This window comes from Halichoerus grypus, chromosome 2 (genome assembly GCF_964656455.1).
Source record: "Halichoerus grypus chromosome 2, mHalGry1.hap1.1, whole genome shotgun sequence".
NCBI lineage: Eukaryota > Metazoa > Chordata > Mammalia > Carnivora > Phocidae > Halichoerus > Halichoerus grypus.
Window position 1 is genome coordinate 201,628,751 of NC_135713.1, and position 26,946 is coordinate 201,655,696.

The 26,946-nt window shown below is 46.4% G+C and overlaps 1 protein-coding gene and 1 non-coding gene across 7 annotated transcripts in view; one reads left to right on the forward strand and one right to left on the reverse strand.

The window, feature by feature from the left end:
• The window catches only part of SLC39A11 (solute carrier family 39 member 11), a 319,753-nt gene that overhangs the window by 141,029 nt on the left and 151,778 nt on the right, over positions 1 to 26,946 (reverse strand). The gene's annotated exons all lie outside the window — the stretch shown is intronic.
• LOC118530379 (U6 spliceosomal RNA) lies at positions 10,628 to 10,732 on the forward strand. The gene has a single exon (XR_004914631.1). It is a non-coding gene; the product is annotated as a U6 spliceosomal RNA (small nuclear RNA).

The window sequence follows — 26,946 nt, forward strand, 5'->3', positions numbered from 1 at the left end:
AGCAGACCTCACACACCAGACAGATGTACCCACCCGGCCAACTTGGGGCTCTAGCCTCTATTTGATTTATTTTTTAAAGATTTATTTATTTACTTGACAGAGAGAATCCTCAAGCAGACTCCCCGCTGAGCGCAGAGCCCGACACGGGGCTCGATCCCACAACCCTGAGATCATGACCTGAGCCGAAACCAAGAACCGGCTACTTAACTGACTGAGCCACCCAGGCACCCCTCTAGCCTCCATTTTTAAAAGTTCCTTTTTGACATTGCTCAAGTCAGCATAGTGCCTTCAAAAAAAAAAAAAGAGAGAGGGGTCATCTGCTTTATGCTGCTAGCTGGTACGGTCCGAAAGCTATTTTTCTCTCTCAATATTAAAACACTACATTTTTCAAAAGCAGGGTATGTGAGAGCTTGCTTCCCTAGTCTTCTTTCTACCCAACGACCCTAGGTTTCTTGTGAGCAACACAGCAGTCCTGCAAACATTATATATATGGTGAGACAAATCTAGTGTGGACAGGATCCTTGCGAGGGCTTCCAGATTTAGCAAATAAAAAGACAGGGTGCTCAGCTGTACCCGAGTTTTGGATAAAACGAAACTTTTATTTTAGTATAAGTATATCCCAACTATTGCTTGGGATATACTTATGCTAAAAAGCATTCTTTCCTTGGAATTAAAACTTAACTGGATACCTGTATTTTATTGGACAGGCCTACTTGTGCCCCATTCAGGGTCTGAGTTCTGTGGGGGGGGGGGGGGGAGAGACGCCATGCACACTGATGCACTCTACTCTGAAAGCAGCCACACACTCAGTGCAAAACTGTCCAAGGAGGCACTGCATGGGTCGCGTGTAATCCAGGTCAGGAAAAGATGAAGGAAACTTCTCGAGAAGATAACCAAAGCATTTATTAGGTTTAGTTACTAATCTTTGGGCAGAGAAGCATCTGGAGTTCCAGAAATAGGATGCAAAACATATTTGCAATCTCTGTAACTAGAATAGATGTCTCCATTTATCATTTGAAAGATCACCAGCCACAGGGTTATCAGAGGGTCAAATGCTACCCGGGTAAGGAGGCTGGTTTGACTGTCTTGTCCTTTCAGTCCATAATTCTCAGGCACTGAAAGTAATCCAGGCCTCACCTAGGACGCTTACAACTGGGCAAGCAACTGCTTAGCGACAACGCAGACCCAAACAGATCTGCACAATTGGTAAAAATTAAATATACATCAGAAGAAGAGATCGGTTTACTCTTAGTGAAAGATTTCTCATCCATTAAGCAGACTACCCACTAAAGCACTGCCTGTTCCAGTAGTCTAACTAAGGTAATAATTTCTACTCTCAGGCAAGGGAGCCAAAACATCCAGTAAGATTAAAACGTCTACCTACCAGGTCAGCGCTTCTGCTGTGAAGGCACAAACAACCAATTAATCAACATGATCACATTCCTGATGAATTGACTAGGGTCTAAAAATAAATCCCAGGTGGGCTCCAGAGCCATCTTGCTAGCTCTTAGTCCACCCTGCACGTGTGTGTTCAGCACAAATGCCCCCACGGGAAAGAGATCGTCACAGCTTTGGGGGAGTCCACCAGCAAAAGACATTTGCTGCAAAAAAAAGTCCCAGCCCACTCATCAGAGAGAGAGAAAGGGCATTCTGGAAAACACCAGTGCTTATAAGAGCTTTGCAAAGGACTCTCAGCCGACTCCAGAAAGATGGGAGCCGTGCCCTTAACTTACGTGGTTGTCAATGATCAGGTCAGGGAGGAGGCATCTGGGAGAACAGCACCCATTTCAGGGCTTGCGTCCAATAGCTAATATTAACTTAAGAGTCGCTTGGCTTACTTTCCCCTTTGAGGTAATGCTGTTCTGCCATCCCCTCTGGTTCTGAAAATAAAGATTAACAGCCTAGACCACTGTATCTCCAAGTGTGAAGTGAAGACCATCCATTGCTGGGTCATGGTGAGAACTTATAAAACCCACCTTCTGGAGCCCATCCTAGAGCTACTGGATTAGAATCTGTGAGAGAGGGGCCCAGGAATCTGCCGTGTGCCCTCTCCCGCCCTCAGCCCCAAGGCAATTCTGATATAGACTGAATTTTGAAAAATTAATGTTTGAGACCACGTAAGTAGTACTTAATCCAGGTACTTCCTCAGTCTCTAAATTTACGTCAGTCCAAATATTACCACCCAATTAGATATCTCGAGGTCATATACAGGGATATACCTGATCCTTAGTTCTCTCTGGGCACCTCAGAAGACACGGGATTCTGCCAAACACACAGTGGGGAAGGCAAAGGAATTTAAGACGAGAAGGTGAAAAGTAATTGTATTGTCTTGATCGAAACCATCATTTCCTTATCAAATGAAAATCTTTTTTTTTTTTTAAGAGGATATGGACCATCACAAGGAAAGACAACCACCAGCAGAATAATTGAGAGAAAAATCAATTCCCCAAAACCAAGGTATCCCCTCATCTTCCCTTGGTCTCTGCAGGGTCTCTATAAGGTCTCTGCAGGGTCTCTGCAGGGTCTATGCAGGGTCTCTATGTCTATGCAGGGTCTGCGCAGAGTCTCTGCAGGGTCTCTGTCTACATAAACCCTCCCGCTATTTCTATCTCCCAGTTCCTCTCTTGTCCTAGGAGTTGGTCCCCAGGAATCAAGCTGACACTAGCAAGGAGCACTGTCAGCGGCTACAGCAAGAGAGCACACACGTGGTCAGCGCGAACACACAGCACCATCGTCTGCAAACTACAAGAGGAAATGAAATCTTCCTTTTGCCACAGGCCATGTAACTGAATGGAAAACGCGGTGCTGGAGAGGTTCATGTGAGACTCAAATTGCATAAACATTTCTGTGCTTTTCGGGATACAAACAGTTGACCCTGGAACGCAGGAAGGAAAAGATAAGCACAAGTCGGAAGATTCATGGTTTGTTTTCTGTCTTTGTTACAAGGTCAGAGAGCTGAGACTTTATCTGGATGCTGGGGAGAATTTAAGTCCACATCCATGTTCAGCAGGGAGAGTTTATCGGGCACAGGCCTCGGTGAAGGGCAAAAGAAACCAAGTCAATCACCGGAAGTGTACTGGGGGGCTCGTGGAACCCCACCCAGGGAGGCCACAGAACCCACCCTGGAACCCCAACAGAGCCAAGGGAGACCAGGACTCCTGCTCCACCAAAATGCCACCACAAACCCGTGTGGCAGCACCTCTGTCCTCAGTGCTGGACGCCAAATGCTCCGGCTCAGGTCACTGGCACTGAATGCTGGCCACTCTCACTGGAATGACTTTGCTCTCAGCTCCACCTAACTGGCCAAGCCATGGTCAGCTCTAGCTACAAGAGAGGCTGGAAGTCCAACTTCTATCCTGAGAGCCAGGCTCCGTCTTCCACCAAGATACCCAAGATGGAGGGAAGGGGGAGTCTCAAACATAGTCAAGGAGTTCAGAAGCTAAACTGCTAGAAGGGGAGAAGGAGGGAGAGAGGAAAGGAAGGAGTAGGGAAGACTACCATAGGGGAGCTTTATGCATGTCCTTGGACATTCATGTCTTTGATACACTGGTCTATATTAAATCTGCACCAGGTTTCCTGCTCTCTTTAGAAAGCCACAATTAAATGAATTAAACCATGGTAGAGCACTCTCAGGTCAACTCTATCTCCAATTTTCCAATTTGTACATAACCCTACACAAGTCCCAACCTCTAAAGGTCTAGGCTTCTTCCAACTTTAAATGAGCAGAACGAGGCAGACTTCAGGGCCCCTTCCAGCGCTGATTCTATGCTCTGCCACAGCCAGCCTACCATGATCACTCATCCAGGGTGAGTAGGAGAGAGGGGCTATTTCCATCACCAGTGTTCACTGAACTCTGTTCTAGCTCAAGAAATTCCCCAAGATGAGTTTCAGGGACAACACGTTCCAACTGTTCATAAAATAAGAACGTCCACCACATGAGGAACAAATTCATTTGCCCAGAGGAATTGACATCTCTTTGTGCCCTAAAATGAAAAGCATTATTTTCCCTCTAAATGTATTAAAATATTTTTTGACAATACAAGAGCACCCCATACATTACAGGAAATACAGAATATACTGATAAAGGGCAAAAGAAAACTAAAAAAAAAACAAACAAAAAAACCCTTCACTACCCAGAGGAGACCACCTTCAAAAAAATCCTGACACTCTTGTTTATATTTATACTGTATCTGTAGAGATGAGCACGCACACATTGAGGTGGATCATACAGTTCTGAAACGTGACTTCATGTAGCAGTCAAGTGTGAACATACTCCAGATCATAATATATTCTCCCATGTCGATAGGGCTCAACCAAATTTCCATGACCTGCTAGAGGTCAAGACGTGAACAATGCAGAATTTCCAGTGGCCAGAGAACTAAGAATATATACTCAAGATTTGTTTCTTGTTAGAAGAAGAGATGTGTGGACTGTCCAAAGCATTTCAAAGTCTGGCACAACCAGTTACCTTCCAGGCCTCCAATGAGCTTTGGTGTTCAGAGTAATAAAAGCAAGCTGGGCAGGAATTCTAAACAGGTACTTTACAAATGGCTAAATGTTGGTTGAACTTAGAAGGGTCAATATTTATTGTTCTGAGACTTGCATGATATAAATGTTATCTTCAGGGTGGTTTCTGAGCCCTTCCCTCTTCAGGTTCAATTTAAATGCTGTATTAGAAAGAACATGCGTATTGTGGTGGATGGGGGGTGGGGGAGGGGGGAGGTTCTTCTGCAGCCTGATTTCCATGATATTTAGTCATTTTCCAGTGCATCACTTGCTTGCTGTCTGTGTGCAGGTCCACCACCTCTTGGGTCTGTGAGCACCGTGAGCGCCTGAGTCCATCTGGCTCACAATTTTATCTCTAGTGCCAAGCACAAAAGAGGTACTTAAATATTTGTGGAATGGATAACGAAAGCCAATGGCGCTCTTTCCCAGAAAAGTGTCCACATAATCTACACAGAACATTTTGCTCGTATTTTCAGAGAGTTCATGATTTTATTTAAGGTTAAGACTCTCATTCTGCAGCATCCTATCCACTGACAGACCAACATTTATTTATCCAAATGCCTATCTTATGGACGTACATCTCGAGGCTCGGCAAACTTTTTTGGTAAAGGTCCAGATAATAAATATTTTAGACTTTGTGGGTCATTCTGTCTTTCTGGCAAACTACTCAACTCTGTCGTTGTAGCACAAAGTGGGCCAGAGACAATATGTAAATGAGTTGGTATGTCTGTGTTCCAGTAAAACTCTTTTTACAAAAACAGGCAGCAGGCCACATTTGGCCTGCAGGCTATATACTCTGCTGGCCCCTGATACAGATTATTAAAAGCAGGATTTTTAAGATTTATTTAAGATTCATATCTCTTGGTCACTGGTGGCCCTCATGAGAATTATTCCAAAGACTTTCTGTTCCCCGAGGAAATTAATTACCTGGGTCCACCCAGCTGCTGGTGTGGGTAATCCAGCTACGTATAAATCACCATGGAAATCACTGGTCAGCTTGACTAACTCGAAAGAAGGGTCCAGAGAGTGGCCACCATGACAGAATGTTGTGTCCTATGGAGAAGGTACCCTTGTGGTGCCCATGCAATGGTTTGCCTTGACATTGGTGAGGGTTGTCTGTTCTCTCCCCCAACACTCTGGATCGGCAGGGGCTTGATAAACCAATGGACGAACCTGAGTTCAGCGTACCTGGATTTCCAGGAAACACTATGCAGTGGGTGGAACTAGACAAATCTCACTGTGGACTTTTTCTGCATACTATTAGAGGTGCCTACTAACAGAAGACACTACTTTGACCTCATCCCCACCAGGGGACAAAGAAAAGAAGAAAGAGGAGGGAAGAGCAGTTCCAGGGACAGTAGAGGATAACCTGGAAAAAGGACAATCTAACCTTCAAAGGCTTGTGTAATCACCGACCCCACCATGACACATGGCGGCCCAAGATGACCTCAGGACCTTGCCTCATGACCTCCTCTCCCTCCCCAATTCAGGTTCAACCACCACTGACTAAGTGCCTATTCTGCACCTTGCAAGACCCCACATGCGTAGCTACCTGGAGAATTTACCTTCTTTAATCCTAGAAACAACCCTATGAGGTAGGTTCTTTCAAATCCTATGTTATGGAAAGGAATAGGTTAGCTCAGTGACCTACCCCAACATTCTTCCTTTCAACTAGCCACCCGGCCATTATTCCTGGCTCTGCCTTCTTCATGGAACTGACCGGTCTACCCCTTGTTGGGTGGGATATGGAATGTTTCTTCCCCACTCCTGTTTCCCTAAGGAGGGACTTTCCCCTAAATACTCCTGGCCTTTTGTCCCACACTTCACACCTCCCCGTGGAGACAGAATGAGTTTCTTGAGAGATGAATTTGGGGAGGTCCACCCAGCCTCGCCTGCTTGCCCTGAGTGCCAGGGTGTCCCACTTCCGGTCTAGGCCTCCATGCTGCAAGGTACACGGGGTCCCCTAGTAGGTCTGTGAGCTGGTGGGTAAATCGGCCTAATTCTGCAGTCCAACATCACAAATCCCACTCTGATGCACATCAAAGCTGCTGCCTCTAGCCCAATCTTCGCTGGCAATAAGGGTGGAATTTTTATTCTCCTCTGCCTCCTTTGCATCTTAAAGTGGATTCAGAGCTCAGACAGCGAAGACTGGGGTACGTTCAGCACGAGGCCTCTCCAAATCCAGCCGCTGACCCTAAGCCTGATCTAGTCTGCGGAGCACAGTGGTCAGCTCGGGGGCTGACCCATATGACTCAAGCCCACCAGTTGGAGCCCTTGGTCTACGGATATTGCCCCGTGGACACTGGCCCCTGGGCTGAGCCCAGCCACGCGAGCAAACACATGGGAAATGCGCCCACTGGAGAGGCTCTCTCGACAGCGCGGCCTCGCTGTTCAGAGCCCAGGCCTGTTGCTGCAGCCTCCCTCCCCGCCCCTATTCTGCAGGCTTTCAGTACCTCTCCCCAAGTCGATCTGGCTTTAGCTGGTTGAGCTGATTCCTGTCACCAGCAACCAAAAAAGAGGTCTGACTAAAACAGGAAGCCCTCAGCTGGTGAGTGATCCCAAGGACAGCCCCGCCGTCAAGTAGTGGGACGGACAGTCCAACCCCGAGCTCCTGACTGCGCATTTGGGGTCGGTTCGACTCGTCCCTCCAGCACCATCTTCCCCCTCTGGCAGAGCCTCCACCTCCCCAAAAAACCCAAAGCCCCTCGACCTACTAACTCTCCAAAGCACCTGGGGCACGAACGCTCCTTCTACCACGCAGGTGCCTCAGGACGCCTCTGACCACCGCGCCTCCTGCAGCTACGGAGTTCCCTGTGCTCGCTCCCTCTCCCAAGGGAGAGGCTTAGGGAGGATGCACCTGCTCCAGGAGCCTTGTTGCCGGGGAAGCCTCCTGAAAGGACTGGATTGGCGCTTCTGAAAACAGGCCTCAGGTGGGAATCATCTGAAAAATTTTTTAAAAATCCCAGATTCCCAGCCTCGGCAGGAGACCCAGTGGGTCTGTACTTCCCGGGGAGGAGGCTGCCAGTGGGCATCTCTGAAGGCTCTGGGGTGGGGGCTGATGCAGCGGGGCCCCCAGCCGGCCCGCATGTGAGAACCACTGGATCACATAACATCGGCGTCCTTCCCCGGGGAACAGGCTCTGGGAATGCCCCACTTCATCAGCCCCTGCTGCTGCCATGCCCCCTCCCGAGACCACCCTCCTCAGAGCGCTGCTGATGCTCTCTGTTCTTCAGGCACCTTGTATCTTCCTAGCCTTGCTTATCGCTGGTCTCTGCAAGAACCCTGAGATTGCCACAGCAAATGGCCAGCTTCAGGTGACTGTCAGCTCTGCACACTTCACCCCGGGCTGCCAAAAAGAACAGACATTTCAGGGCCAAGAGGACTCAAACTTGGCCTGCCGGCTCAGACTGGGGTCCACCTTCTCACCCAGGACTCGCTGCCTGTGCAAGTCCCCAGTTCCCCACGGCCCATTACCAGTGTTCGGTAATGTTTCTCCCGACCCTCTCCTGGGGACGGTCAATCAGAGATGGACGGATGGCGTGGGCAGGCAGGGGCAAGGTAGACCCAGTCTAAGCAGCTGGCAGGCTGGCCGATGGCATCCTGTCCTCCGGCATTACACACCAGGGACACGAGGGGAAAGTCCACGGCGGACTCTCTGGCACATTCGTCTTTTCTTACCTCTTCAGACTTTTCTCTTCCCCTTTTTTCCCCAAAGCAATGACAGAGAGGACTCTCGGTGTCACTGCATGGAAAGGAAAAGGAAGGATGGTTCTGGGGACCTGAGAACCTGCATTCACTCACGGCTTCCCCGCCAGTTCATATCCCAGCCCTACCGCTTCCTACTTATGTGTGTTTGCACCTGTCACTTGATAGCCCCCGTGCCTCAGTTTCCATGTTTGCCATTTGGGATGCTAATATTACCCGCCCTAAAGGACCGTGGTGGGGAGTAGCTGAGAGTGGGCGCAGGCCTTCCTGGCCGGCACGCATCGAGTGCAACACAAACCATATTTTAGTGGTTCCCACAATGAACTTGAATTGTATTTATAAAAATATAAAAAGAAAGGCTAATGGAGTGCTTGGTACACCTAATCCGTTCTTAACTGAAATCCAAAAGGGCAGGAGGGCCATGGTAGGGGAGAAAAAAATTAGATCACCATAGGATCTGGTGCAGATTTTTCAAATACCTTCAGATCCCCATACTCCATGTTTGTGGAGTAAAGCCAAGCCTTGGCTGTACTGGGAATGCTTTTTAAGATTCAGTCATGTTGACATTTTCAACTTTCACAAAGCGTCACCAGCTGCTAAAGATAATAGAGACTTTCCATCAATACAGGGAGAGGGCTAGTGCCCTTTAAGTTCATCTATGCTGCTTTGGAATACAAAGTAACTTCCTCTCTCTCTCTCTTTTTTTTTTCTTTCCTTTTCCTTCCTTCTTTCTTTTTTGAATAGCGGATTTATTCATCTAATGTAGTTTATGTAGACTAACATTAATACCAGTTTGCACTTCCTAAAAAAATGGTAGTACCAGAGAGATGGGGATAAAGTAGGTCACCAGCATCCCTGAAGTGCGCTGGGTGGTTGCTTATTATCAATCCATAGATAAGACAGACAGACAGATAGATAGACCGACAAACTGTACATGTACACACGTGATTACATAAATACATACATGATCCATACACTATATGTATTATATATTCAATGCTATTTCATTAAGCCATTGTATTTCTGTTTTTAAATTTAGTGTCTTTAAAAACTATATACATATAATTTTTAAAAAGTCACCTTGGAAACTGAAACATAATGGTTTGGTGAAATAGCATCCGACAGCTAATTGCCAGGAAGAATGAGCACCATTCTTTATCCCCTAGATCTGCCATAAACGTAAGTTAGAAGGGGAATGACCAGGAGGAAAATTGGTTTCTGGAAATCCATGCAGCTCCCAGGAGGAAGACACATATCTTTCTCTACCATTTTCTTAAAGATTTATTTATTTATTTTAAAGAGAGAGAGAGAGAGAGAGAACAAACAGGAGGTGCAGAGGGAGAGGGAGAGAGAATCCCACTCAAGCAGACTCCACGCTGAACCCAACATGAGTCTCAAGATCACCACCCAAGCCGAAACCAAGAGTCGGACACTTAAAGGACTGTGCCATGCAGGTACCCCTCTACCATTTGTGGTTAAGATTTGAGGTCTACCACATCTTCAAAGGGTGGCTGTCTTTGTGTAAGGACCCCAGGGGGGCATGACGCCCAGATACCCAGCTGCCTTGGAGGATGCTCTGCATGGACCCCAGCGTGGACCCCAGCGTGGGAAGCTTATTTCTTGAGCCCTCTGCCTTCTGAAGCAGAAGTGCTGGGTCCGACGGAAGAAGACTGACAAGCAAAGCTATCTGTACTGACATGAGGTCGCTTGGAGCTAAAAAGCAAAGCAAAAACACAAAAACAAAACAAAAACCCTGGTTCTGAGAGAGCAGGGATAAAAACCATGGGAAGTCACATGGAGTGGGGCTTACCTGTAAGATCAGCGCTGCCCTCATGTTCAAGGGCGACCCCGCTTGGTGAAATGATAAGATTAAACAGGGCAGAGCAGAAATGTCTGCCAGGCTGGGGAACAGACCTCCTCATGCTGTCCCTACTCAGACAGCGACCACAAGGGACATGTGAAGAATGGCATGGTCTCGAGTGGGAAAACAAATGCCATCCAGCAGAGGTTTGGAGAAAGGGAGACGCACGGCTGGTGAGTGCTCTGTATTCCTTCAGCTTCCACTAAAAGCAGAAATGCTTTGATGAAAATGAAGGCTTCAGAAGGACAGACTCTCCAAGTGACGCCCAGATTACGATAGACCATGAATGTAAAAGAGGATCAACGTGAAAGAGGGCTGGAAGGTGGAGTGCCAGTTATCTCAAGCCACATGGGCGCTCTCACTACACAGAGAGGTGCGGGGCTGAAGCAGTGCCCATGCCTGTGCGCGGTGATGTGCAGGGGACTGTCTGTGAGCAGCTAGATGGTAAGAAGACCCTAACTGAGCCACGATCAAGTGAGTCTTCCATAGTGGTTCTCAAACTTGAGCATGCAAAAACACATACGTAGGTACGTACATAAGCAGACAAGTAAATCTGCTCATTTCAGTAGTGCATATCCTAAAATTGGAAAGATACCAAGAAAATTAGCCCAGCCCCTGTCCAAAGACGACACCCAAATTGGTGAAGCATTCCACATTTTTCAAAGAGGGAGTTACTTAATGGGCATAACATTTCAGTTAAGCAAGATGAATAAGGTGTAGAGATCTGCTGTAATACATCGTACCAAAGTCAATGATAATGGATTATATGCTTCAAAATTTTTAAGCAGGTAGATCTCAGGTTATAATAAAATAAAATTTAAAAAAGAAGTGTCACCTAAATAACTTTTACAAAAATCATATTTAAATTTTTTTTTTTCCCCAAAGTGCAGTTTCTTGGAACTTTTGGGAGAGCCGAGTCAGCAGGTGTGACAGGCACTCTAGGGAACACAGTTTAGAGGAGAAAGAAAGATCCAGAAAAACACAATGGAAACCCATTGAGAATGGACTCCCAAGTTTGTTATGTTCAGCCCAGATCTCTTGGCAAGTGTTTACTGGCAATCTTCACTTGGGGCTCTTATCATCTTGCTCACCTTGCACCAAAGGGAACACATCGCCTTATGCCCAAAGCATGTTCCTTCTCTCGTACTTTCTATTAGAATGACAGATTCCATAATCTTCCTCACTCACCAACCCGGGAACATGGGAACAAGCATCAGTGCAGAAAGCCCATGGAACCCACTCTGAAAAACCCTGTTCCAGGAGGACCCAAGCAAAGGAAACCCACAGACAGACACTGGGTGCGTGAGTGCCAAAGGGAAGTGACAGGTGTGCCTGCCCATGGGATAACATGCTATGCCTTTGCTCATAAAGTTCCTGAATCCAGTCCAAAGCATGTGAGTGGGAACAGAACATCCGAACAAGACAGAGCTGCTTGACACATCTTCTTGAAACCATAAACCACCCGAAGTGGCAGGTTCTCACCTCCCCACCAAAATCTGTCCCACTTTATTCCACTGCAGCCCGGAGCCTTCGGAGAAGTCAGGTCTGGGCTCAGCCAAACTACAGGATGGCCCTTGGCAGAGGCAGGTAGCAGGGGTGGGCTATCCAGAGAGCAGTGTGCCTGCCGCCATGGCAACTCATGATGGACCAGGGATGGGGAAAAAGGTGCTCTGCTAATTGAAACCCGGGCAACATTTTAGCATCAGCCCCAAAGAAGTTAATGCTCAGCTAGATTTTCTCTTGTCCTCTGTCCCCCTCTTTTTTTTTCATGTCACCAAGTGGCTTTAAACCATCCCCTTCCTCCCAAAAAGAAAATCACATACCAAGATAAGACTTTTGATAAACCACTGAGCAGAATCTCCCTCCCCTACACTGCACTCAAGCAGAGCCTAAGATCCTGGTTCTCCCTGTGAGTAGCCTATCCATCTCAAAGGAAATTATTTACCAAAAAGATTCTTAGGCATGCACTGGCTTCATCATCACCACCCCACTGAGGCACCCCGGGACAAATATTCTCATGCTGCAGTAGGACTGAGAATCGCCTTGAGAACTTCACCAGCCCTTCCCAAGAAAGTTGATTTAGGCAAATCAGGAGCAGAGCACAAGCATCTGTATTTTTTTCTCTAGTGCCCCAAGGAATCCCGATGGTAACACATCAAGATCCACCCTTGAGAAATGTGGGCTAAAATTTGGGCTTCTCCTATAGATCTGTCCTTTATGGGGCAGGCTAAGCTCAGCTACAGTGGCCCACCAAACTAGCCCTGGGTCGTGAAAGGGTTAACAGGAGATTTCCCACCCACCCCCACCCCCATTACTGCAATGCCAAGTTCCCTACCATGTGATTCTGGATATGATGGAAAACATCTCCAGTCGTAAGGTGGAATGGGAAAGCGAACATGCTCCTAAACCCAAAATATATACAAATGTACTCACTACTTATAAAATGAGTCCCCACTGAAAAATTCCCTCCTTGCCGAACAGCCTAACAGAAGTCCTAACCTGCCGCTCACATCAGTCCTGTCAAATGCGAACACTGGTCTGTATTTTCATTTCATTGTCAAAGCTGTGGAAACGTGGAGTCACAAGTCTTGAAAGAGATACGAGTTTGTGAGCTGAAGTGGTTTGGCCTGTTTTATAGGGCAGAGGCTGGGAAACATCGGATCTGGTGAAGGACAGAAGACAGTACACAGGCACAATTGTTGTGCAAATTTCCATTTCTCCTGGAGATACGTCTGTTTCCAGCAAGACTAGAGATTAGGATAAAACCCGAATCTCCCTCCACAACAGCCTCAAAATGACAGATGAAATAAACAAAAAGGTTTTAGATGCACATCTGAGCTTACAATAAAGAAAGGGGATCATTAATGATAAGGAAGCTATAAACTGGAGCTGAAACACCAAAACCGGTTCAGATGCAGCCTAGGGATTAAGGAGATCCCACGGATGGATTCTGGGTGTGACTGTCTACCTGGAGCAAAGAGGAGGCCCTTGTGCCACATGAGGCAGGAGGTGAAATTCTATAAATGCAAGAGTCACGAAAATTCTGTCCCTATATGGAAGCGGGGACTAGGAAAAAATATCCATTCAGCTGCAGAGAGAGATAAAAAGGATGACGACATGCTTCTACCTGGTTTCTGGAGGAAAAAAAAAATGCTTGAAGAACGAAAACCATGGGCTTTCACCTCAAACAGTTCAGAGTGCTGAGTTTCTAGTTTCTGCGTGGACTGGGAAAACCCCAGCCTGGACATGACTATAAACATCAGTTCCAGGCTAACATCGCTATAAAGGAGTCTTACAGAAGCAAACATAGAACCATGCTGAAGGGCTCTCCCATGATCTAGGGCCCTGGGAATCCTTCGAGGAAAAACATGCCCCACTAGAGAAGTAATGATCTAAAAAGTGACAAAGCCCTGGAGAAAACAATACACCACAAATGGAGCCTGTGGACACACAATGAAGGAGAAACACGGCTTTCTATAACAGACGTACCATTGAAAATATAATACAAAATATGCCTAACCTGATTAAAGACATAAAAGAAGAAATCAAAACCATAAGAACCAGTTGTAACAAAGGAAAAGCAGACATAGTAAAAAAAGAACCCACTAGGACAACTCAGAAATAAAAACTGTAGTCCTTGCAATTAAAAACTCAACAGATAAGGAATGCCTGGGTGGCTCAGTCCATTGGGCATCCGACTCTTGATTTCGGCTCAGGTCATGATCCTGGGGTAGCAGGATTGAGCCCCGAGTCAGGCTCCGCACTCAGCATGGAGTCTCCTTGGGGTTCTCTCTCAACTTCTCCTTCTGCCCCTTACCCTGCTCATGCTCTAAATAAATAAATAAACAAAATCTTTAAAAAAAATTCAACAGACAAGTTAAATAGGAGATTAGAATCAGCTTAGTTGACTAATCAGTGAACCAGAGAAGAGCCCACCGAGAGTTAAAGGGATAGACAACATCAAGAAAAGTGTAAGACACATGGGAGATAAGAGCATAGAATAAACATCTATTAAGTGCTGCAGAAGGAAATAAACAATGAGGGAGAAGGTCAATTTGAAGGGACAATTGATAAAAACTTTCCAGAAATAATAATAATAATAATAATAGTAGTAGTAGTAGTAGTAACGAGTATTCAGTTTAAAAGAGCACCCCAAGACTTACACAGAACAACACGTTGTATGCATACATACAAAACCACATCATGTTGAAACTGAGAAACACCAGAGACAAATGAAAAAGATGGATAAGCAACCGAGAGAAAGACAAAAAACGTAAATGAGGTCACTGCTGGATACAATTTTATAATGCTCACAGAGAACACAACATGCAACACAACTCTTTTGTCTGATGGACGCGGTCTAAGTGCAAGGATATGGAATGATGTTGCCAACGTGCCAAAGGAAATACAAATTGCTGTCAACCGAGGCATTTAGATGCAACTCAGTTCTTCCTTCAAGGGTCAGAGCAAAATACAGATATTTTTAGATGAGTGATTTTTATCCCCGTGGATCCTAAGTGAGGAAATATTAAAGTAAGAAAGACAATGGATAGGAGGTCAATGCAAGGAGCGATGATGAGCAGAGAAATAAGCAGTAGTGCTGGAAAATACAAGCAAACACTGATCTTATAAAACAATAACAGTAACTGATAGGCAGGATGTCTTTAAAATTAAAAACTTGGGCTCTTCCGAAGACAACATCAAGAAGGAGAAGACAAGCCACAGACTGGGAAAAAATCTTCGCAAAAGACACATCAGATACAGGACAGTTACCCAAGATATACCAGGAACTCTCAAAACTTAACAGTAAGAAAACAAACTAGTTAAAACAAACCAGTTAAAACAAGGGCCAGGGACCTTAAAAGACACCTCACAACAGATTTCAGGTGGCAAATAAGCAGATGAAAAGACGCTCCATGTGGTATGTCATCAGGGAAATGCAAATGAAAACAACAACGAGATACTGTTACACGCTTATTAGAACGGCCAAAATCTGGAACACTGACCCCCACCACATGCTGAAGGGGATGTGGAGCAGCAGGGAGCTCATTCGTGGCTGGTGGGAATGCAAAATGGCACGGCCACCTTGGAAGCCAGTTTGGCAGTTTCTCACTAAACTAAACACACTTTCACCAGATGACCCAGTAAACACGCTCCTTGGTGTTTACCCGAAGGAAATGAAAACTCATGTCTACATAAAAACCTGCACAAGATGTTTACAGCAGCATTATTCATAATTGCCAAAACTTGGAAGCAACCAAGATGGCCTTGAATAGGTAGTGAATGGATAAACATCCAGATGTTGGTACATCCAGACAATGGGATATTATTCAACGCTGAAAAGAAATCAGCTATCAAGTCATGAAAAGACATGAGTGAACCTTAAATGCATATTCCTTAGTGAAAGAAGCCAATAATGAAAGGACTATATGTGAACACAGACCATATGTGTTAAACCGCATGACAGTCCAGAAAAGGCAAAACTATGGAGACAGTCAAGAGATGAGTGGTTACTGGGGGAATGGGGAGGGAGGGGTGAACAGGTGAAGCACAGAGGATTTTTAGGACAGTGGAACTACTCTGCACAATACTATAATGGTAGATACATGTCATTATACATTTGTCTAAAACCAAAGAAGGTACAAGACCAAGAGTGAACCCCAGTGTAAACTGTGGACTCTGGGTGGTAATGATGTGTCCATAGAGGTTCTTCAAATGGAACAAACTGACCTCTCTGGTGGGGGGTGTGGATCATGGGGGAGGCTGTGCATGAGTGAGGGCAGTGAATATACGGGAAATCTCTGAACCTTCAGTTTGGTTTTGCTGTGAACCTAAAGTTGCTCTAAAAAATAAAATCTAAAGTTTTTTTCTTTCTTTAATATACAACAATAAGGGGCGTCTGGGTGACTCGGTTGAGCGTCTGACTCTTGGTTTCGGCTCAGGTCATGATCTCATGGGTAATGAGATCGAGCTCCGTATCGGGCTTCCTGCTCAGCAGGGAGTCTGCTTGAGATTCTCGCCTCTGCCCCTCTCACCGCGTGCTCTCTCTCTCTCAAATAAATAAATTCTTTTTTTTTTTAAAGATTTTATTTATTTATTTGACAGAGAGAGACACAGCGAGAGAGGGAACACAAGCAGGGGGAGTGGGAGAGGGAGAAGCAGGCCTCCTGCAGAGCAGGGAGCCCGATGTGGGGCTCGATCCCAGGACCCTGAGATCATGACCTGAGCTGAAGGCAGACGCTTAACGACTGAGCCACCCAGGCGCCCCTCAAATAAATAAATTCTTAAAAAAAATAAAATAAGGGCGCCTGGGTGGCTCAGTCGTTAAGCGTCTGCCTTCGGCTCAGGTCATGATCCCAGGGTCCTGGGATCGAGTCCCACATCGGGCTCCCTGCTCGGCAGGAAGCCTGCTTCTCCCTCTCCCACTCCCCCTGCTTGTGTTCCTGCTCTTGCTATCTCTCTCTCTGTCAAATAAATAAATAAAATCTTTAAAAAAAAAAATAACAATACTAGTAGCTAATTTGGAGGTATCAAAAAAAAAAACCATAGAACTAAAATATTAGAAAAATAATAATATGGAAGATGCCAGAGTAAACCAACTTAAAGCAATCCAGGGTCCTGAAAGATTGCTAGGGAGAAGGGGAGAGATACTAATTAATTTTGAACATCCTTAAGTCTATTATGCATGTTAAAACACTAAAGGTAGCCACAAAAGAGAAATTGAATTTAAAACTGCCAAACAAATAAAGGGTGAGGAAGAAAGGAGGAAGTCATATAGAGAAGTCAATAAACCCATAAAGTACAAAAGAGGGGAGAAGATACTTGGTAAATATAAAGACCAATATAAAATATGGAGAAGCACTATCGACCTTGGATGAGGCCCTACCAACAGCCACAGCACATCAAAGCGCAAGCCGCTGGGGTGCTGACGAAGTGTACTCACACAGTACACACATACGCATCAGGAGCAAGATGGCATTATTCGTAAAAACGATTAAAGGGGATCAGAATATGCCACCCCAAAATACACCATTTTGGCAAAAGGATTATTTTGTGCTTAAGGCAACTGAGAAACAGCAGATGCAGGAAGAACTCTCTGCCTTCTCCCCTTCTGCCTAAAAGCAGGGCATAAATCACCCTTTATAATGGTGCCTCCCATCCCCGTACCAGAAAGAGGAGAACACCAGCGATGACTAGAGTCTGCATAACAAACCTTATGAAATCATTCTTCTTTACCATTAGTTTCCCCTAGATATTTTCTTCCCACAATGTATGGCCCCTAAAAGCTCAGATCTTTTTTCCTTTATCTAGTCTTTTTTCCACAGTGAATTACTCTATGTCAAAATGGTATATAAGCTCTCAATCATAAATACTGCTTTGGGTGTTCACGTCTTTTCTGTGGAGCTCTGGTGCATGTAAAATTAAAAATAAAATGTGTATGCTTTTCTCCTATTAGCCTGTCTTTTGTAAGTTTAATTCACAGGTCCCAGGCACTGAACATAAGAGAGTAGAGATAAAGATTTTTCCCTTCCTCTATACTATCAAATTATCAAAGAATAAATAATCCCAGTTCCATGCTAACTATTCCAGATAATTAATGGGGGGGGGAAGAAGGACAACTTGACACTGGATGATACTGGTATAACCTTAATATTCAAACCAGAGAAACAAAACATAAATAAAAAATTTAAGCCACATCCACTTAAGAACATAGATGCAAACTACTGTGGGTAAAAAGAGACTATGTTTAATGAAAAAGTGTTCAGTATCGCTCGGCATCAGGGAAATCCAAATCAAAACCTCAGTGAGATACCACCTCACACCAGTCAGAATGGCTAAAATTAACAAGTCAGGAAATGACAGATGTTGGCGGGGATGCGGAGAAAGGGGAACCCTCCTACACTGTTTGTGGGAACGCAAGCTGGTGCAGCCACTCTGGAAAACAGTATGGAGGTTCCTCAAAAAGTTGAAAATAGAGCTACCATATGATCCAGCAATTGCACTCCTGGGTATTTACCCCAAAGATACAAAAGTAGGGACCCGAAAGGCTACGTGCACCCCGATGTTTATAGCAGCAATGTCCACAATAGCCAAACTGTGGAAAGAGCCAAGATGTCCATCAACAGATGAATGGATAAAGAAGATGTGGTATATATATACAATGGAATATTATGCAGCCATCAAAAGGAATAAGATCTTGCCATTTGCAACGACGTGGATGGAACTGGAGGGTATTATGCTGAGCGAAATAAGTCAAACAGAGAAAGACATGTATCATATGACCTCACTGATATGAGGAATTCTTAATCTCAGGAAACAAACTGAGGGTTGCTGGAGTGGGGGGTGGGGTGGGAGGGATGGGGTGACTGGGTGATGGACACTGGGGAGGGTATGTGTTCTGGTAAGCGCTGTGAATTGTGCAAGACTGTTGAATCTCAGATCTGTACCTCTGAAACAAATAATGCAATATATGTTAAGAAAGAAAAAAAGAAGAAGAAGAATGTAGCAGGAGGAGAAGAATGAAGGGGGGGGAAATCGGAGGGGGAGAAGAACCATGAGAGACGATGGACTCTGAAAAACAAACTGAGGGTTCTAGAGGGGAGGGGGGTGGGAGGATGGGTTAGCCTGGTGATGGGTATTGAGGAGGGCACGTTCTGCATGGAGCACTGGGTGTTATGCACAAACAATGAATCATGGAACACTATATCTAAAACTAATGATGTAATGTATGGGGATTAACATAACAATAAAAAAATTTAAATAAAAAAAGAGACTATGTTTAGTTTCTATCAAAAGTTATCTATCAAAAATCTATAGTAAATATATTAATGGTAAAAAAAAAAGATAGGAAAGTTCTCTTAAGCATTCTAGACAGAATTCTAAAGATAGCACCCAAAATACTCCCTCCCCCTTGTATGCTCATTTTGGATAATCTGGGACTCTGAATACAATGGATTTCACTCCTATGATTACAAAAAATTGACCTTCCAATAGGGAGATCAGCCAGGTAGGCTGCTCATCACACGAGCTCTTTAAAAGAGAGTTTTCTCCAACTGGTTACTGAAGAGGAAGCCAGCGATTTCTCGGGAGATAGGCTCAGAAATGTGCAAGTGAAGTAGGCATCCCCGAGTAAACGCGCCCAGCGTCGCCATCCCCAAGTGGTAGCAGTGAAAGGAACAAGAAAACACCAGACAGTGTTTGCTCTGGTGTTTGTCAAGATGCCCATTTGGAAGGATCTGGGAAGCATCAGGTTTTTATGGGAGAGAAATAATAACTTTTCCTCCACCCTCCTAGGTTCTGTAGCTGGGGCCTGGAGATTAAACAGACAAAAGACAGATTGGCAAGAGAAAAACAGTTTATGAACATGTGCAGCACATATATACGTGGGGGAAGCTCGGTGATGAGTAACTCAAAGGGGTGATTAGAACTTGGGGCTTATGGAGCATATTAACAAAGAGCGACAGCTTTGTAGGAAAATGACAAGACAAAGGAAAGCACAATTTGCCCTTAAGGGTGACAGATGGTAGGGGGCGCCTGGGTGGCTCAGTCAGTTTAGCATCTGCGGTTAAGCATCTGCCTTCGGCTCAGGTCATGAGCTCAGGGTCAAGGGATCGAGCCCCATGTCAGGCTCCCTGCTCAGCAGAGAGTCTGCTTCTCCTTCTCCCTCTGCCCTTCCCCCCCTGCTCGTGCGTTCTCTCTCTCTCTCCCTCCCAATAAATAAAGTCTAAAAGAAAAAAAAAGGGTGACAGATGGTGGGAAGGTAAATATCTGCAGGAACCCATGGGAGACAAGGGTTGTTTTCATCGGGCACCTCATGGGGACTTCCCCGGGCTGACCAGCGTCTCTGGTGAGGCTCAGGCCTTTACAGGAAATCTTCTGTCATGTTTTTAGGTAGGAGGGGGAGGTCAGAGAGCCCTTCCTGCATCTGCCCGTTTCTCAAGTGTCTGCTCCAAATCATCGGTATGCCGCAGGGGCACATTTTGGGGTGGCAGGCTCTGATCCACCACATTCTCAAACATCAGTGTGCATGTTAAATATGCAACACTGGGATTTCCTCCTCGGAGAATCTGGTCCTGTCACCCAGTGACAGGTTCATTTTTGTGAAGTGCATTTTTAAAAATTGATTTTCTTAACACAAAAAGAGCACAGAGAAGAAAAGAAAATGGTGTGTAATCCCACTGCCCAGATAATCCCTGATGACATTTAAGAGCATGAAAGTAACACAGATACGTGGTTAGAAATGCAAACAGGAAGGGTTGAGATGAAAACCAGGAGTCTCCCTCTCCCCGCCCCAAGTGTCTCTTTCCAAGGTAACCAGCCATCACAGATTCTAATGTAGCCTTCCAGAAAAAAATACCACATTAATACCAGGACAAAATATGTCCTTTCCAACAGTTCCTTTTTTTTTTTTTTTTAACTCAAAAGGAATGATATTGTTTCCAGTTTTATAGTTTGCTTTTTTTGTTTACTATAACCCGTAGATTTTTCTACATCTGCATTTTAAAAACCTACCCTGTTCATGTAAATAGGTTTAAAGCAGGGAAGGAATCACATTTTTCAATCAGGGTTTACGGTGATTCTGACGGGGCAGTGTGGGGAGTGGGGGGCGGATGAGCAGACCACACTGAGAAATCGGGACCTGAAGACAGGTGTGTTCACCTGAAACCCTCTCTGGCTGTGGCGTCTGTCCCTGCAGAGGAGAGGCCCTCCACACCTCCTTCACAAGCAGGACCCCAGAATACCTCTGAACACGCTGCATTTACACAATAGCTCTGCGTATCCTGTCACAGGGTAACTGGGTAAATATTCCCATCCAGACTTGGTTTCTACCTGCAACGGTCTCAGGATAATTGTCTGGGGCTCAGGCAGCACCCGGCAGGAAATTATTCTTGGCTTTATCTCTGAAAATGGTGTGCCCACGGGCCATTCGCTCATCCATCCAAGCCTCCTGGGTAGATCTCCAGCTCTCCACTCACTGGTTTTCAATCATGGCTCCAGGCCCAAGCAAAGGGAGCAAGAGAGAGAATGGTCCCACATGGCCCCAGATGCTGTCCAGATGTGCAGGGACCTCTCTCCCTCTACTCCTTTGGCTGTACTCTTCTGCAGATTTTTGGCTGACCGTTAAGTGGCCCCAAAGATAATACTGTTGAGAGGCCTGAAGCGTTGTTCCTCAGCCTCCCTAGTCTTTTAATTAGAAAAGTTTTGCCTGCTAATGAGCCTATGATGTCCATCACCTAATTATCTCTGAAAATCCTCAGAGATCCCCCCTTCCTTGGCTGCAGCAATGATGCCTGTCCCTGGAAGACCTGCACGGGAAGAGGAACAGTGACACCCGAGGATGGTGTTTTTGCTCCTGTCCTAGCACCAAGGAAGGCAGGTGCTCCCATCCAGCAGACAAGACCTCGAAGGGGAAGGGAGCTGGCAGCCGAGACCCACATCCCACCTGCATCTTCTGGGGGTGCCTTCACCCCATGCAGGAGAGCCTGGGGTAGGCGTGCTCTACTCTGCTCCCCAGAGATGGTCAAGGGACCAGGCAGGTACAATTCACCCACTCTGCCAGATTCTCAGCCTCCATGTTCTATTGAACTGTGGGCACAGGGACCCGGGAGCCACAGGGGAGCCCTTAACTGGCTAGGGCACAGCTGAGAGAGCAAGCTTGCAGGGTGAAGAATGCAGACGGAAAGCAGAAAGGACAGACATTGGCGGGGAGGCAGGGAGGCAGGGAGGAATGAATAGATATGCGCCATCGGCTTCCCACTTCCTAATTCCAGCATCCCCGGAGACGGCTGATCCCCCTCACCCTGGATTCTGCGTCCTTAAAATGCACTCTCTCCTCTTCCCCTAGCTAGTCGGAAGTGGGTCTGCCTCCCCTTTGGACACAAGCTTCTTCCTTGATCAAGACAAAACCGCAGTTTTGATCAAGTCTTGACAGCTGTCAGCCGAACAAGAGAACAGCAGGTTGGAAATAAGCACTGAAATGTTTGCCCAGCGAAAGCAAGCCTCTGGGGCCGGGAAGCACGGACGATTTTTGCTCCAAAGCAAAGAGACAAGTGCAGAGTCCACTCTGCATTCTCTGCTGCACGCAGGGCACCTCTCCTGACTGTCTCCCACGTCAGATCCAAGCAGTTCCCTCTTGCAGTTTGGTGCCTAAGTGGTGAGAAAGCTCCCCCCTAAGCAAGGCTGGATACTCAGCCCATGACCCGCGAGGCACCTATTTGCAAGGCTGTCGCAGGAATGCTAAGCAAAGCTCAGGCACCAGGGGAAAGGGGGAAACCCTGCTTCCTGATAATCCAAGGTCCTATAAATCCCTTCCCTCCCATTTTGCAAGTGAAGGGGTTGACAGAGGAGTCAGAAGTTACCAGTCCAGAGAGAAAATGTACTACTTTCACCTTCCAAACCTCACCCCCAAAGAAACTCCCAGAGATGGATCTGAGAGGAGAGAGCCGAGGACAGATGAGCAGCGGTGCTCCTGATGGGTGGAAGGACGAAGTGGCCACCATTTCTAGCTCTTTCCCCTGAACACACGGCCTAATCATTTTAGACCCCCCAGTAAAGCTGAGGAATGTTAGAGTGGCTGCAGACTGAGTACACTGGGGGAAGAAAGCGAACCTCACAACCAAAACACCCAGGCGGGCAAACAGATCTCAGACAGGATGGGAGACAAACACAGAGAGTAAATGACCGTGGAGAGAGGAAAGGAAGAGACGGGGCTATTTTGAGACAGAAAAGCTGGTGCAATTAGACTGGATGCCGAGCTAACATTTGGAGGGTGGAGGGAAGTCACAGGGAATGTAATTAAGTGAACTGTATATATTATTTTAAATCCTGTTCACATTAACGCTACAGATATTCTACTTAATTCATCATTATTGAATTTGCCAGCAAAGCTGCAGGGTAAAACTCTAGCCCAAAGTTTAATTACACCCAGGCAGAGTGGAGCATTTCTCATGTCCCTGAGAGCTGCCAGACGAGAAAGATGTAGTTTTATAATGGTCCACCTTCCTGGACACAGACGCCCCCTTCCTGAGGACTTCGTAGGAGGGCAGAGGGATCCTGGAAACCCCGTACCTCACCCCCCGAGGCTCTCCAGCATGTGCCGGAGAACTTGCAAAGCAAGACAGAGATCTGTGGAGAAGCTATTCAAATCCAGTGATGGCAAATGCTCTCTGATCCACCCATCCTTCCTTTGCTCATGTTCCACCAGAGTATGCAAGCACACGCCGTGCATACACACGTGCGCACAATGCACACCCACCGCCAGGCATGTGTCCATCATCCTGCATTCATGTGGCTCTTAATGATTACCCAGTTCATGAGTGTCCACGAATTCATGATCATCCTGCAGTCAGGGCTTCTCCCCTAACTCACGTCCTGTCTGTTCCTTAAAGCACTTTCAATGCTTTACTCTATTAGCACCTCCTCCTTGGGGGGTCAAAGTCAAACTTGGAGTTTTTCCTTTTTGTTCTCTTGAGACACCATCTCATGCTCTGTCATGGCCCAAAATGTCCAGATCTCTGGGTGGAAATAAAGGTTGGGTTATGATGGTCGAGAAAACAATAAATGAAGAACAGCTGTGGCACACTCACGGAGGGGAGGGGCCTGACTTCTCCCGACCCCAAGACCAAAGTCAAGCAGAGACGAGCCAAGGGAGCTTATTATTAAGTTCTAAACGTTTGACTGCATTTGTTAGCATATAGGGCTACTGGGGCTGCAACCACAGAGACTTAGAGCCTACAGGGACCTTTTCAATTTCCCTGCACCCACAGCCAGGAAATAAGCCCCCGGGCCCCCGCCGGGCCCCCAGCACGTTTAGGTCCTCGCTGAGGAGGTGAGCTAAGAGAAAACGTGTAATGTGAGTTAATGCTCCACCTGGTTTAGGAAAAAAAAAAAAAACCTCATTAAGTACCATCTTACCAAAAGACTGAAAAGCATCCCCATCTCAATAAGGAAGAGCAGCAACAGGTGTTTCAAAGACCATTGTAAGCATCTGAGAAAGACATGCCAGCCTCGAGTTCTAATGAGGAAAGCTGGTGCATGTTAGGGGTGTGCTTTTGAAGGAAAATGCTGGAAAAGGCTTTGAGACGCATCAGCCGCACCTTTCAAATCTAAGCCGCCTCGCTCTCGCCCTCTCTTCTAGGCCTGCTTCCGTCCCCCCTCACCCCGTCCAGCGTCGCTTCACAAACATCTTTCCCACTGGGTCTTTGAATGGAAACACATGAGGCAAAATGATGGGTGGCTTTACAATGGGGCCCATTTCCCTGATTCCTTTGAAGGGCAGGCAATTAGACCCTCTGATACAATTATTGTCACTCTTGTCAGTGTCACATTGAAATGGGGACAAAGAGGTCCAAACCTTTCCTTTGCGGCAGGCTTGTGATGCCCACATGAAACACATCCATTTTTTTCCCCCACTTATTCATGAGAGATAATTGGAATGGAAAAAAATCTGCAGTGGGGCAAGAGGGAAAAATTGCAGGTGATTTTCAGTGACAGGGCTTGTGCCAGTCCCGGGACTCAGATGCCCCTACGGGGAGCCTGTCCGGCGCGCTCGCCTGGGTCATGATGGATCTGAACAGAGCCCTGAGACAAGCATGCTTTATCCCGGCTCCGTGGCAGGCTTGTGTTTTCACACCAAGGACAAGCGGCAGGGCCATCTTCATTCTGAAAATGGCACAAGGGGATCCCTCCTCTCCAGAACCAGGGCCCCTCCGTGGTAATACATGACAGTCTTAGAGACACATTCACTCCATCCCGCCAGCTTCTGTCCCTGCTATGGAAAGCGTTCTTGACGCTCACTTCTCTTGGAAATTTCAGGAAAATGACAGCCCGTTAGTATAATACACACACTCCTAGGCCCCAGGGTCTTCTTGCTGTTTGAACACGCCAAGCTTGCTCCGACCTCAGGGCCTTTGCTTCTGCTTTTCCCTCTCAATCTGGTATTCTCTTCCTCCAGACATCCCTATGGCTCGTCCCCTTACCTCTTGCAGGCCCTTATTCACAGACCATCTTTGTGGTGAATAGTCTCAATATCCATTTAAAACATCAACATTCCCGGGGCGCCTGGGTGGCTCAGTTGGTTAAGCGACTGCCTTCGGCTCAGGTCATGATCCTGGAGTCCCAGGATCGAGTCCCGCATCGGGCTCCCTGCTCGGCGGGGAGTCTGCTTCTCCCTCTGACCCTCCTCCCTCTCATGCTCTCTGTCTCTCATTCTCTCTCTCTCAAATAAATAAATAAAATCTTTAAAAAAAAAAAAAAAACATCAACATTCCCAACATCCTCTTTCCTGCCTTCTTTTTCTCCAAACAGCACTCATGCTAGGCAGTTCCTACATGCTCTACCTTTTTACTTTATCACATATGCCCTCCATTGCAAACACAAGCTCTAGGAAGGTAGGGGGTTTTGTCCATTTGTTTAGCACTATATCACCACTACCTGACACACACACATGCTCAGTGAATAATTACTGAATAAATCAAAGAATGAATGGACATTAAAACCTGTATAACTCACACAGTATGAGGCATTCCACATCACCAACGATCTGAGAGCAGCTCGTTTGCACCAGCAGCGTTTAAACATGAAGGAAGAACTTTATCCATAAAACCTCCCAGAAGAAAAAAAAATAAGTCTCGATGCAGAGAAAAAAAGGGATAACACAACCTCAGGAATGGTCAAGAAACAGGAAGCACACGTTCCTCAAGTGCTGGGATTTGAAAAAGTCTTGTGGAATGGATTTGAAAGTCTGTTTCAAAGAGGAGAACTATTTCTAAAAACCGTCATCATGGGATCAGAAGGTATTCATGACTCACAGTTGGCTTCGGAAAGCATTCAGAAGGTATTCCCAGTTCACGCGGGATTAAAACCCTCCCTTGAACTGGAACCCTCCCTTGACTGGAACCCAAGGACAGCTTCCCACCTGGAAGGCCCACATGTGGAGTCCAGTCGAGGTCTGGACTTGTAGCTCATTGGCCGGCTCCACCCCAGCAGGTGCTCTGGAAGGGTGGATGCGGTGGGGTGGGTCCCCTGGCCCCTCACATAATAATATGTGGAAGGAACACAATGAGTTACAAGAAAAATACAGACCATGCTCTGGAGCTGAGGACCTGGAATTCCACCCACCTTGGCTGATGGGTATGTTGAGAGACAAAAGGGATGTACTATGCAGGATGCAAAGTAAGGACCAGAAGACCGGGAAAAGATCAGGTTAAGGAAGGTGGCCAAATCACAAAACCTCTCCCAATGGCAGTAACTGATGCCATGAATTCTCCATTAAAAAACTAAAAGCTAGGGGCGCCTGGTGGCTCAGTCAGTTGAGCGGCTGGCTCCCGGTTTTGGCTCAGGTCATGATCTCAGGGTCCTGGGATGGAGCCCTGAATCAGGCTCCGAGCTCAGTGAGGAGTCTGTTGAGGATTCTCTCTCCCTCTCCCTCTGTCCATCCCCCTGCTTGCATACCAGCACTCTCTCTCTTGCTCTCTAAAATAAATAAATCAATCTTAAAAAACAAAACAAAACAAAACACCCTAAAAGCTCGAATTAGCATAGGGGAAGGGAAGGTTTGGAGAGGATAGTTGAACTGTGCTAGATTAGTCTTATTTTCAATTAAAAAAAAAAAAACCTACAGCCCTCCTCTTATCCCTGGGACATCCAACAAAGGAACAAAAGTCACTGTTCCCTTATCAAGTCCTGCTTTGCATTTGCTTTCCTGCCCAGAATTACCCAGGAATCCAGGTCTTGCCGCCTGGCCACGGTCACACCCTCCTGACTGCTGCACCCCACTGCCCCAGCTCCACGGACACTCACTAGATGGAGACGGTGTCTGGGACCCCACCAGAGTCTAAGGGCTCGCCTCTGAGCAGAAATCCAGGTTTGGGAAT